This window comes from Bos grunniens, chromosome 25 (genome assembly GCF_055505025.1).
Source record: "Bos grunniens cultivar Pamir isolate PY7600 chromosome 25, Bosgru_T2T1.0, whole genome shotgun sequence".
Classification (NCBI taxonomy): Eukaryota; Metazoa; Chordata; class Mammalia; order Artiodactyla; family Bovidae; genus Bos; species Bos grunniens.
The window spans coordinates 18,280,975-18,293,033 of NC_141189.1; the positions used below are offsets into that span (position 1 = coordinate 18,280,975).

General features: G+C 46.3%; 1 long non-coding RNA gene across 2 annotated transcripts in view; it reads left to right on the forward strand.

The window, feature by feature from the left end:
• The window catches only part of LOC147345221 (uncharacterized), a 77,682-nt gene extending 70,711 nt beyond the window's left edge, over positions 1 to 6,971 (forward strand). For both annotated transcript variants that reach the window (XR_015154601.1, XR_015154602.1), the window contains exon 4: positions 6,221 to 6,971. This is a non-coding gene — a long non-coding RNA (uncharacterized LOC147345221). The remainder of the gene's footprint in view (positions 1 to 6,220) is intronic.
• Positions 6,972 to 12,059: the final 5,088 nt, after the last annotated feature.

A 12,059-nucleotide genomic window follows, 5' to 3' on the forward strand; every position in this document is an offset into this window, starting at 1 on the left:
CACAACGAGTCCAAGGCGAGTGAGCACATGCGCGATGCTAAGAGGAGGAGAGCTCATGGCTTTTAACTGAGTCTCTGTTGGGAAATGGTAAATAAATTGCGGTTTACTTACTGCAGGATATGATATTACAGTTTGGATGAATGAATGAGACTCATATATATAAATATAGATACATTAAGAAAATATGTTTGAAAGAAGAGCAAATTTAAAAGGATGCTACATGTAATATTTTAAAACACAAAAATTTTGACACATACACATATATGTGTGCTTCCCTGGGGGCTCAGTGGTTAAAAAAAAAAAAATTCCTTCTGCCAAAAAATGCAGGAGATGTGGGTTTGATCCTTGGGTCAGGAAGATCTCCTGGAGAAGGAAATGGCAACCCACTCCAGTATTCTTGCCTGGAGAACACCATGGACAGAGGAGCTTGGTGGGCTATGGTCCATGGGGTCGCAAAACAGTCAGATATGACTCAGGGACTAAAGATACACATAACAACAACACATATATGCATATTACACATATATACACATATGCATATACAATTTAGTATATGCATGTATACAAAAATTCAATGAATATTAATATATTTATGGTTCATTCACAGCAATTCAGTATTAATGTTACTTCAAGGATAGGACAGAAATAGAGACCAGAATAAAGGGTATTGATGAGGAGGAGTTTACCAGCGTCTGTAACATTCTGTTTCTTTAAAAAGAGTTTTAAAGCAATATGGTGAAATATTAACATCTGTTTAATCTTAGGATACATATGTGTCTGACACATTATTTTCTGTATGTTTGAAATGTTACAGAACAAGAAAAAGGAAAAGATTAAATGAGATCACGTACCCAGAGGACCGAGGTCACATAGGGTTATTTTCATTATGATCATTGAATGGAGTACCCCAGGTCACTGATGGACAATCGTGGCCATTGGATCCAGACGAAGCTGCATGTCATATTTGGGATTGGTCATGCCAGCCGAAAAAGACAATATCCTATAGGCTTTCTGAAAACTATTACCTCTAGATCTCTCTGCTACCAGTTAACACCACTAATTTAGGACAACATTGTCGTTGCTAAAATGTCATTTTATAGTGGAAACTAAAGCTCAGAGGAGAACAGTAATTGGTACACAGGGACCCAACCAAATAGTCTTTATTCTGGAGCTGTTCAATCACTAAGTTGTGTCTGACTCTTTACGATCCCATGAACTGCAGCACACCAGGCTTCCCTGTCATTCACTATCTCCCAGAGTTTGCTCAAACTCATGTCCACTGAGTTGATGATGCCATCCTTCTCATCCCCTATGGCCCCCTTCTCCTCTTGCCCTCAATTCTTCCCACCATCAGAATCTTTTCCAATGGGTCAGCTCTTCGCATCAGGTGGCCAAAGTGTTGGAATTTCAACTTCAGCATCAGTCCTTCCAATGAATATTCAGGGTTGACTTCCTTTAGGATTGACTGGTTTGATCTCCTTGCTATCCAAGGGACTCAAGAATCTTTTTCAGCACATTTCAAAAGCATCAATTTCTCAGTGCTCAGCCTTCTTTGGGTCCAACTCTCACATCCATACATGACTACTGGAAAAACCATAGCTTTGACTAGACAGACCTTTGTCGGCTAAGTAATGTCTCTACTTTTTAATATGGTGTCTAGTTTTGTCATTTTGTCATAGCTTTTCTTCCAAGGAGCAAGTGTCTTTTAATTCTGGAGTGGGGACTGCTTTTATTTTTCCTTCCCAATGGTCTTTCTGGCCAGGACAAAGCGTGAAGGATGGAGCTGTTGCTGGAATCCCCCCGATGTGAGTTTGAATCTGAGTTCACATTGCATGGATCAACTCATTCTTTTTCAAGTCTCAGTGTTCTTGATAACAAAACTATCAGGAAGGTAAGAGCCAATTCAGGGGATGCTATGGAGCTCTGTGGGTTAGCACACTGCAAGTTTCTGGCTTAGAGAGATACTCTGGCACTTCTGGTCCTCCACTTTGCCTTCCTTGGTGGAGTGGATAACCCAGTGGATTATATACTCTCCTTTCTTCACCAGGAGGATCCCAATTTTCTGCCATTTAGTCAGAAAACCTTGCTCAGGCTAAGATCCATACCCAAGACTTCGTTGGAACTTTGCAGGAGCTATTGGGAGAGAAAAACACCCTCTCCAGTAGGGTCGCTGAGCTGGTAGGATGTGAATCTGGATCTACCTCACCATCCTGAGAGTAAAATCTGCTAGAAAGTGAAGACAATACAAGAGAAAAAGATGCAAGAGACAGAGTTCTGATGACATTGTTAAAAACTCCTAGTGCGACCCACATCTGAAACCTGATTGGACCTTTCCATCATATAAGCTAGTAAGTTCCCCCTTCACCACCAGATCCTCTCCTTTGCTTCCTTTTCTCCTTTGTTTGGCTTTTGCCTATTCAAGTTGGGTTTCTACAACTTATAATTGAAAGAGTTAAAATCCTTGGTGTTCCAAGATTTTAGTCATGTCTTGTGCATGCCTGTGTGTGCTCAGGTGTGTCTGATTCTTTGCGACCCCATGGATGATAGCTCACCAGGCTCCTCTGTCCCTGGAATTCTCCAGGCAAGAATAGTGAAGTGGGTTGCCATTTCCTACTCTAGGAGATCTTCCTGACCCAGGGATTGAACTTGCGTCTCTTACGTCTCCTGCACTGGCAGGCAGGATTCTTTACCACTGTGCCACTCATGTCATTGACATTAAAATGGAGGAGACACTGACAGTTCTGCAACCTGGCTTATTATTTTCTAGATTCACATCACCACCTGTTCAGCTGTTCTCTACAGAAGAGTGAGAGATGTAATGTCCTCTGAGGGTCAGCGCATAACTCTCTAGCTATAACATAAGTCTCTTTCATGCAAAGTATTTAGGAAGACATAGAACAAATTCTGTTCTATAATTCTTTAAGCACGTGAAGACCAGGTGGTGATGTAGCCCTGTTAACCCCCAATGCAGGCAAGTGTCTGCAGAGTCTTCCAGCTGCTTAGATGAGACAGCCTGATGGATAGCAGGATTCCTGGGGTTCTGTTAGATGTCTTGGCAGCTGCAGCATGGAGGCGGAGAAGAATGACTTGCCAGACTGTACTGTTCCCAGGTCCTTTTCTCCATAAGTGCAGATTCCTACAGTTTTCAGGGCCAGCTCTATTTCACCCCGTCTCCCGGCCCATTCAAGGAAGGGACAACTTTTCCACCCATAAGAGTACAGAGTCATTTTGCCGTCACAGCCAGGTGACTGTTCCTGAGATGAGCCCTAGGTATCCACAAATGAAATCTTTCTCAGTCGCTCAATTGTCCAACTCTATGCAACCCCATGGACTCTACCCTGCCAGGCTCCTCTATCCATGGGATTTCCTAGGCAAGAATACTGGAGTGGGTCGCCATTTCCTTCTCCAGGGGGTCTTCCTGACCCAGGGATTGAAGCCGTGTCTCATGCATTGCAAGCAGATTCTTTACCATCTTAGCCACCTGGGAAACCTTTCTATGGGTAGAGTGGTTCAAGTGTGGACTTTGGAGTCAGAAAAACCTGGGGCCCAATAATATTCTTGTCATCACTTATGAACCTTGTGATCCTGCCTCTCAGAACCTAGATCTTTTTACCTAGGAAATGGGGTCAGTAAGAGTGTCTACCTCCTGAAGTTGCAGAGCAGGGTAAAGGAAATCACATGGGTAAGGCCCTCAGCACACAGCCTGGCATGCCTCAAACACTGTATTAATCATCACTTCAATACCGTTTCACTTTTCTCCTCTAAGACTGTAGTGCTTCCAATCTGTCTGTTCCCAGGGGTCACAGGAAGAGCCCTGAAATTAGGGAACGGGCCAGGGGGCTTGTCTTTGGAAGTGGCAGGGGGTTGGGGAGGGGAGCATATAAGCTCCACTTTAAGTCGAGCTAGGAGGGGGCCTGAAGAAGGCAATGGCACCCCACTCCAGTACTCTTGCCTGGAAAATCCCATGGACGGAGGAGCCTGGTAGGCTGCATGCAGTCCATGGGGTCGCTAAGAGTCGGACACGACTGAGCGACTTCACTTTGACTTTTCACTTTCATGCATTGGAGAAGGAAATGGCAACCCACTCCAGTGTTCTTGCCTGGAGAATCCCAGGGACGGGGGAGCCTGGTGGGCTGCTGTCTAAGGGGTCGTACAGAGTCGGACTCGACTGAAGTGACTTAGCAGCAGCAGCAGCAGGAGGGGGCCTGGAAGTGCAGCAAATTTCCTCCAGGTGAAGGTGAGAGCTGGTCTGTGGAAGAGAAGAAGGGTTCCCAGAGACCCAGCCAAGGACAGAAGTGATATCTCAAGATGGGCATTCTGTCCTCCATCGACGTCATGGCAGGGGGCCAGTGGCACCCCTTCTACAGCAGCCCCTCTGCCAGGACCCTCCAGTACCCCTTTCCTTCACCAGCTGCTCCGACAGGGCCCTTTGTTCTATTACCAGCAGACAAATAACCTTGGTGCCAGGTTCAGTGAGAGCTGGGTTCGTTGTCAGTTTCCCCAGAAATTTCATCCCAGCTCAGCCCAGCATCACTTGGTACCCATGGGTGGGTGAAGCTGGGTCTTGGGAGCTAGAGGAGCAAAAAAGGGAGGTCCTGGTTACCCGGTGGGTAGAAACGTCATCTTCTCATCTCAGGAATGTGAGGCATAGCATCTAAACAATTACAGAGCTTGACTCAGATGGTAGGAAGTGGACCTTGGTCAGACAGGTGTCTTTCTTCTCCTAGGGTCAGACCTCAGCAGGGGCAGCGGGACGGGGGAGGGGGAACCTTTGGGCTTGGCGCTGCCATAGGCCTGTTGGCTCCCCTGGGCTGTGTGTGGTCCCCTCTGCTGGGGTCTTCAGTCCCTACAGGTGGCTGCTGTGATTTGTTCACGCCTGACTTCAGGTCTGCTTTAGCGCACACCTTTCTGTGCCTCCTGTCTCTCTGTTTGGAGCACGAGGGAACTTTCTGTGGCTCTCACTCTGGGCAGGGTCATGGGGTCACCTTCAGAGACCACTGCTCTCACTTCACCTTGGTACAGCGAGCTCTGAGATCTGTTCCTGCCGTATTCTGCGACTTTGCTCCTAGGATGGAGAGCGCAGTTCCTCTCTCCTCTGGGGTCCCCACAGGTATCTTGGGGTTCTGTAATTTTCCCAATCATTACTTTGAACTCTGAACTTAACCTTGAGGGAAGGACACATAGCCCCTTCTCACTCACTCACTGAAGTCAAACTCTTTTACCCTCTAATTCTCCTCTCTCCCCTAAGCCTGGTAAGTGTTGGTCTGGTCCAGGAGTGTGTCTTTTTATGCTTCTGAGATGCTAACCTTACTAAACGCTCATCTACGATATTTCTACTCTCGGGTCTCTGTGCTCTGAGCTGTCAGAGCTAGGACATCCCTCCTCGGAGGCAGGAGGAGGGCCACCCTGGCTGCTCTGTGAATGGAGGGAGCCTCTGGGGAAGCAGGCTTCTCTAGGAATGAAAAAAAGGTACACACTGATTAACATATCAAAGAGGTATTCCCCTAGAGCCTGAGAAAGGCTTTGGCTGAGCACAGAAGGAACTCCTTACTTCAGCTTCACGCAGATGGTTTCCTTTGGAGATCTGTTCCTGGACCACAGCTTGGATTTCTGGAAAAGGTGCATGCGTGTATGTGCTTAGGTGTGTCCGACTTTTTGCAATCCCATGGACTGTAGCCCCCCAGGCTCCTCTGTCCATGGGATTTTCTGCAAGATTACTGGAGTGGGTTGCCATTTCCTTCTCCAGGGGAATCTTCCTGACCCAGGAGCTGAATCTGGGTCCCCTGCATTGCAGGCAGATTCTTTACTGTCTGAGCCACCAGGGAAGCCCATTAGCCTGTTTGATTCCCCGCCGTTCTTGAACCTGACGCATGAGAGCTGTCCCTCTGCTCCTCTCCTCTGAGTCACAGCCCCTGTTTGTGCCTCTGTGTCCCACTCTGGACTTCAGTCTGCCCTCCCCACATCTCTGAGCCTCTGTTTCCTTCCTCATGTGAGACTTTGCCGGGGAAGGAGCTGCATCTCTGATTTTCCTCTGGATTTTCCTCCTTGAAAAGGCCAAATTATCTGTTGGGGAGCCCCTGCTGCCAGCAAGTGCCTCCATCCAAAGTGCTTGTGGTTGCTCTCAGTAGGTTAACAGCAACCCTTCCTTCTGGCCCTTTCTGTTGAGTACCTGGGGCAGAGATTGGAAAAGTTTACCAAACTCATTTCCTCTCCCTTTCAGGACACAGCTAGATACATTCCCCTGCCTTTATTGCCTGTGGCCACGTGACTGAATTCTGTCCAATCAAATGTGAGAAGAGTGATGGGAGCCACATCCAGACGGGGTCCATCCCACCCTCTCCTGCCTGCCTGTCCAGTCTCCTTTCCCTTTAGCCAGCTTGGAGCAGATAAGCCTGATGACCGTGGAAAGCAGATATGGAGATGGCAGAGCAGCATCTCGGAAGAGCCTGAGTTCCTGGACACTGACGTGAGACTGATGGACAGCCAGCAACAGTTACTTGGACTGAGTATAAATGTCCCTGTGCTGTGCCACTGATGTCTAAGGGGTGGTTTGTTAGAGTAACCATCCTTAGTCTAAATCAGTGGTCCCCAATCTTTTTTGTACCAGGGACCGCTTTAGTAGAAGAAAATTTTCCATGGACTTGGGGCATGCGAGTGATGGGGAGCACTTGTAAATACAGATGAGGCTTTGCTTGCTTGCCTGCTGCTCACCTCCTGCCATGTGGCCTGTATCAGTTCATGGTCCAGGGGATTCGGGACCCCTGGTCTAAATAATCCCCTTGCGCTGCCAGAGATCCAGCAGTAATCCACTTTATTTTCAGTAGCCCCTTCTAGAGTCTTCCTTCCCCGAGCTCTTGTTTAATGTGGCTTCTGAAGCAATAATCCAAATAACAAAGCCTGACCAGAGTCACTCACGCCTCTGCTTGAAGAACTTTCACTGATACCTATGGGATAAAGTCCAAGTCTTTTATTAGCTGGCCCTTCCTGCATCTTTTATTTTATTTGTCTCCTCAATGAACCCTGCAAAGTCTTAAAAAAACAAACAGAGCAGGCCAAAATACAATTTCCATGCAACAGAGAGCACAGATATTACTTACGGCATGAAGAATTGGATATAGGCAATTCCGATGACACAGGCAGGTGAGTTGGGATTTCACTGAGTGTAAGGAACAGTTGTGTTTGTAGAGGTCAGCACATTCATTCATACACCCAGCCCCCAGCTGCCTTTGGGCTCACGTATTTACAACATTTTCTCTTAACAGATCTTACGAGAGACCACTCCCTGGTCTGGCTCAGACAGTAAAGAATCCACCTGCAATGTGGGAGACCTGGGTTTGATTCCTGGGTTGGGAAGATCCCTTGGAGGAGGGCATGGCAACCCACTCCAGTATTCTTGCCTGGAGAATCCCCATGGACAGAGGAGCCTGGCAAGCTGCAGTCCATGGGGTCGCAAAGAGTCAGACACGACTGAGCAACTAACCACACACATGAGGGACAGCATTGGAACACACGGAACTAGAGTCACACATGAAGACACCCATGCTCCCATGATACGAAGGGGGTTAGCCCACTGAGTGATTACTGCTTCAGCAAAGCGTCTTCAGCACCCTCCTGCTATGTCCCCTCACCCTCCCTCTGCTGCAGCCACGGCAAACTCCCTTCTATTTGTCAAATGAGCCAGTCCTTTTCATACCACTGTGTCTCTGCGTGGGAGGCTTTCCCTGGTTTTTAAAAAATGTTATGTACTTAGCTGCAGCGGGTCTTAGTTGCAGCACGTGGCTCTCTAGCTGCGTCACATGGGCATTGGCTCATTTCCTCTGCAGCAGCATTTGGGATCTTAGTTCCCTGCCCAGGGTTCGAGCCTGCATCCCTTGCATTGGAAGGTGGATTCTTAACCACTGGAACACCGGGGAAGTCTCACACCTTCCCTGTCTTATCCTTCAGAAACTGACATAGTCATCCTTCAGGGCTGACTTAGGGCTTACTCTTTCTAACTGAGCTCCTCCAGCCTTCCAGCCCCCTTGCTCCTAAGGCAGGTTAGTCATGAATTCCTCTAAAACTTAAAGCTCTTGGCACCAGTTCTCTAGTTAGAACATTGTACTGTAGTTATCAGTGGTAAAGAATCCGCCTGCCAACGCAGGAGATGTGGGTTCAGTCCCTGGGCCAGGAATATTCCCTGGAGAAGGAAATGGCAACCCATTCCAGTATTCTTGCCTGGGAAATTCCATGGACAGAGGAGCCTGGTGGGCTACAGACCATGGGGTCGCAAAGAGTTGGACATGACTTAGCAACTAAACAAGAACAACAATAGTTATCTGCTTGCATATCTGTTTCTCTCACTAGACAATGAGCTTGGAGGAGAAGAGTATTAGTAATCAAGTAGTGTATTTACATATACAAAATATATATAAATGAATACATGTGTAAATAGCAGGTACTCAACACATACAAATCAACTCAATCAATAGAGGGGAGGAGGGTGTCTGTCTGTAAGTCCAAATGCAGTTCAGCCAAAGTATTGGCCCCGTGCCGGTGATGAGATCAGTTATTCCCACAATCCCCAATCTGGGAGGACAATGGATGTGGTCTGAAAGAGGAAGAAAATTTATTCTGAGTGGTCCCAGAGGTCAGAACTAAGACCAGTAGCTGGAATGATCTGGGGCCTAATATCAGTTCTGTTACAGATGACAATTTCCTTTCTTCACTGAAAGACATTTGAAGAGATGAAGACATGTTTTAAATATCAGGAAGTTCAGATAATAAAAAAATAGGTATTGTGTGCCCACCACCAAGATGCATCAGATGTTGACATGTTGCCTTATTGGTTCAGGCTTCTTTGTTAAAGAAACAAATGTTCCAGATAGAGTTAGAGGCCCCTCCCCCCGCCCCTCCCCCCTTCTCAGAGGCCACCCCTACTCTGTGGCTAGTGTGTATCCTTCTTGTGCAGTGTTTCTGCACTTTTCCTAGATACAACATACAATATTTTTAAACGGATATTTACACATGCGAAAGATATGTAAATGAACATGTGAGCATAGGATCATATTATATGCATCTATATATATATATATATATATATTTTAATATCCATTCAGTTGCATGTAGATCTAAGGAATTTATTTGAATCACTGCTGCTTAGTCGCTAAGTTGTGTCTGACTCTTTGCAACCCCATGGTTCCATCCCTATATCAGGAAGATCTCTTGGAGGAAGGCATGACAGCCCACTCCATTGTTCTTGTCTGGAGAATCCCATGGACAGAGGAGCCTGGCAAGATACAGTCCATGGGGTTGCAAAGAGTCGGACACGACTGAAGCGACTTAGCACGCATGCACGGACTATAGCCCACCAGACTCCTCTGTCCATGGGATTTCCCAATCAAGAATACTAGAGCAGGTTGTCATTTCCTCCTCCAGGGGATCTTCCTGATCCAGGGCTTGAACATGTGTCTCCTGCTTGGCAGGTGGATTCTTTACCCCTGAGCCATCTGGGAAGCCCATTTGAATTACTGCAGACTACCAATACTGTCACTCCAGTACTCTTGCCTGGAAAATCCCATGGACGGAGGACCTGGTGGGCTGCAGTCCATGGGGTCGGGAAGAGTCGGACACGACTGAGCGACTTCACTTTCATGCATTGGAGAAGGAAATGGCAACCCACTCCAGTGTTCTTGCCTGGAGAATCCCAGGGACGGGGGAACCTGGTGGGCTGCCGTCTATGGGGTCGCACAGAGTCGGACACGACTGAAGCTACTTAGCAGCAGCAACAGCAGCACCAATACTATATTCAGCTAACCTATTTGCTATCTATTTGCCTATTTAGAATATTCAGTTACATTTTCCACCATGACAACCAGTTCTGAAAAGCACACCTGTTTTTCATCACGTACACAATATAACACTTTCTAACCATGAAACTAGCTGCTTCCAAAGGTCAAGGGCTTCTGGTCTCTTGTCTCTCTTGATAACGGGAAGGTTATCAAGGAATGTTATAAGGGGTTTCCTTCACTGGTTTTTAAGGTGAATCTGATGATGTGTAAATTCCCTTCCAAACCTGAAGCTGGAGGTTTCCTTGAGTTTGGGAAAAAGGTATTAAATAAGAATGTCATGGGGTTTTCTTTGAGTTCTAGGGTCACAGGGCAAGTGCAAGGGAAGCTAACCATGGAACCAATGGTTAGAAGGTCCTTTAGCAGCCCACCTCTTGGTGTGTGTCATTATGCTACAACCAGGATATGTTGGAAGTGTCATTATCCTAAGCAGTGCTCATTAAGTCATTCATCAACCATTTACTGAACGTACATTATGTGCCAGACACTAAAAGAAGAAAACAAGGTATCTTATGGAGTGGAGAAATATGTAATAAAATGTCAGGTGCTTTTATGGGCTGAATTGGACCCCCTTCCCCTAAATTTATATTTTGAAGCTCTAAGCCCCAGTACTTCTGAAGGAGACTACATTTAGAGATGAGGCCTTTAAAAAGTGATTAAGTCACATGAGGCCACTGGGATGGGCCTTAATCCAATCTGACTGGTATCCTTATAAGAACAGGAAATTTGAACCAGGACACAGAAGCAATCTGGATGTCTATTGAGAGATGAACGAGTAAAGAAGAGGTATACATGTATACACATGTATAGATGTATATATATATGTGTATAGATGTATACATTGTATACATGTATACAATGGGATATCACTCAGCCATAAAAAAGAACAAAACTGAGTCAATTGTAGTGACGTGGATGAACCCAGAGCCTGTCACACAGAGTGAAATAAGTTAGAAAGAGAAAAACAAAAATGGGATATTAACGCACTTATAATTTAGAAAAATGGTGCTGATGAACCTCTTTGCAGAGCAGGAATAAAGGGGCAGACACAGAGAATGGACTTTGGGCACGGTGAGGGAATAGTGGGGCACAGACTGAGAGAGCAGAGCTGACATATCTATGCTGAGGGCGTTCAGCTGTGTCCGACTCTCCCCCTCCTCCAGGGGATCTTCCCCACCCAGGGATCGAACCTGCGGCTCTTTTGTCTCTTGCCTTGGCAGGCGGGTTCTTTACCACTAGCGCCACCTGGGAACTGCCATGTGTAAAACAGACTCTATTCCAATGAAATAAAGTAGGAAATTTGAACATACAAGGAGAAACCAGGGCACATGTACATAGAGGAAAGGTCGTTGAGGACACAGTGAGGGGGGCAGCCAGGCCTCAGGAGAAACCAAATCTGCTGATCTTGGACTTCTAGCTTCCAGAACAATGGGAAAACAAATTCCTGTTGTTTAAGCCACCCAGTCTGTGGGCTTTTGTTCCGGCTGCCTAAGCAAACAAACGTAGCAGTGATAGAGAAAAATAAAGCAGAAAAAAAAGCGATGGATAATGAGGAGGTTGGTGTTTTTATTAGGGTGGTCGGGAAAGCACTGCTCTCTGAAATATTTCATCTGATCTTGTGATAATCTTCACTTTACAGATGAGGGAATGTGAGCTCGGAAAGGTTGAATGACATCCACAAAGTCGCACAGCTGAGAAGCCACAGGGATTCAGACTTCTGTCTTTTTCGGTTCACATTCCTCTTGTGTTACTCTGTGCTGTGCTGCTTGTTTTTTTTTTTTTTTTTTTTAAGAGGGAAGACTCACATAAAGACGATACTTTATAATTTCCATCCATGCTCTCACATTTGATCCTCGCAGTAAACTTATTTATGTAGAGAAACGATCTCACCTCCTCCCCCTGGCTCCCCTGCCCTCCTGCCTCCTCCCCACTCCTCCTCCACTCCCTCCTCTTTCTTAGCATCTTTGTTCACTGAGGCTCAAAGAAGTTAAAGAATTGGCCCAATCTCACAGCCGCAGCGTAAAAGTTTCAGAGCTAGAACTGAATTCTACTCCATTGATCTTTCCATTTTGTAGGAGAAAGTGTTTCGTCTTCAGACAAAGCCTTGATCAGTTCTCGAAATTTACATTGCGTGACAGCCTTGTACTCTCACCCGGACCCCCGCGGCGATCAGCTGGGCCATCATCATCAGCACTTTAAGCTCGTTTTTTTTTTTTTTTTTTTGGAGGTCCCAGC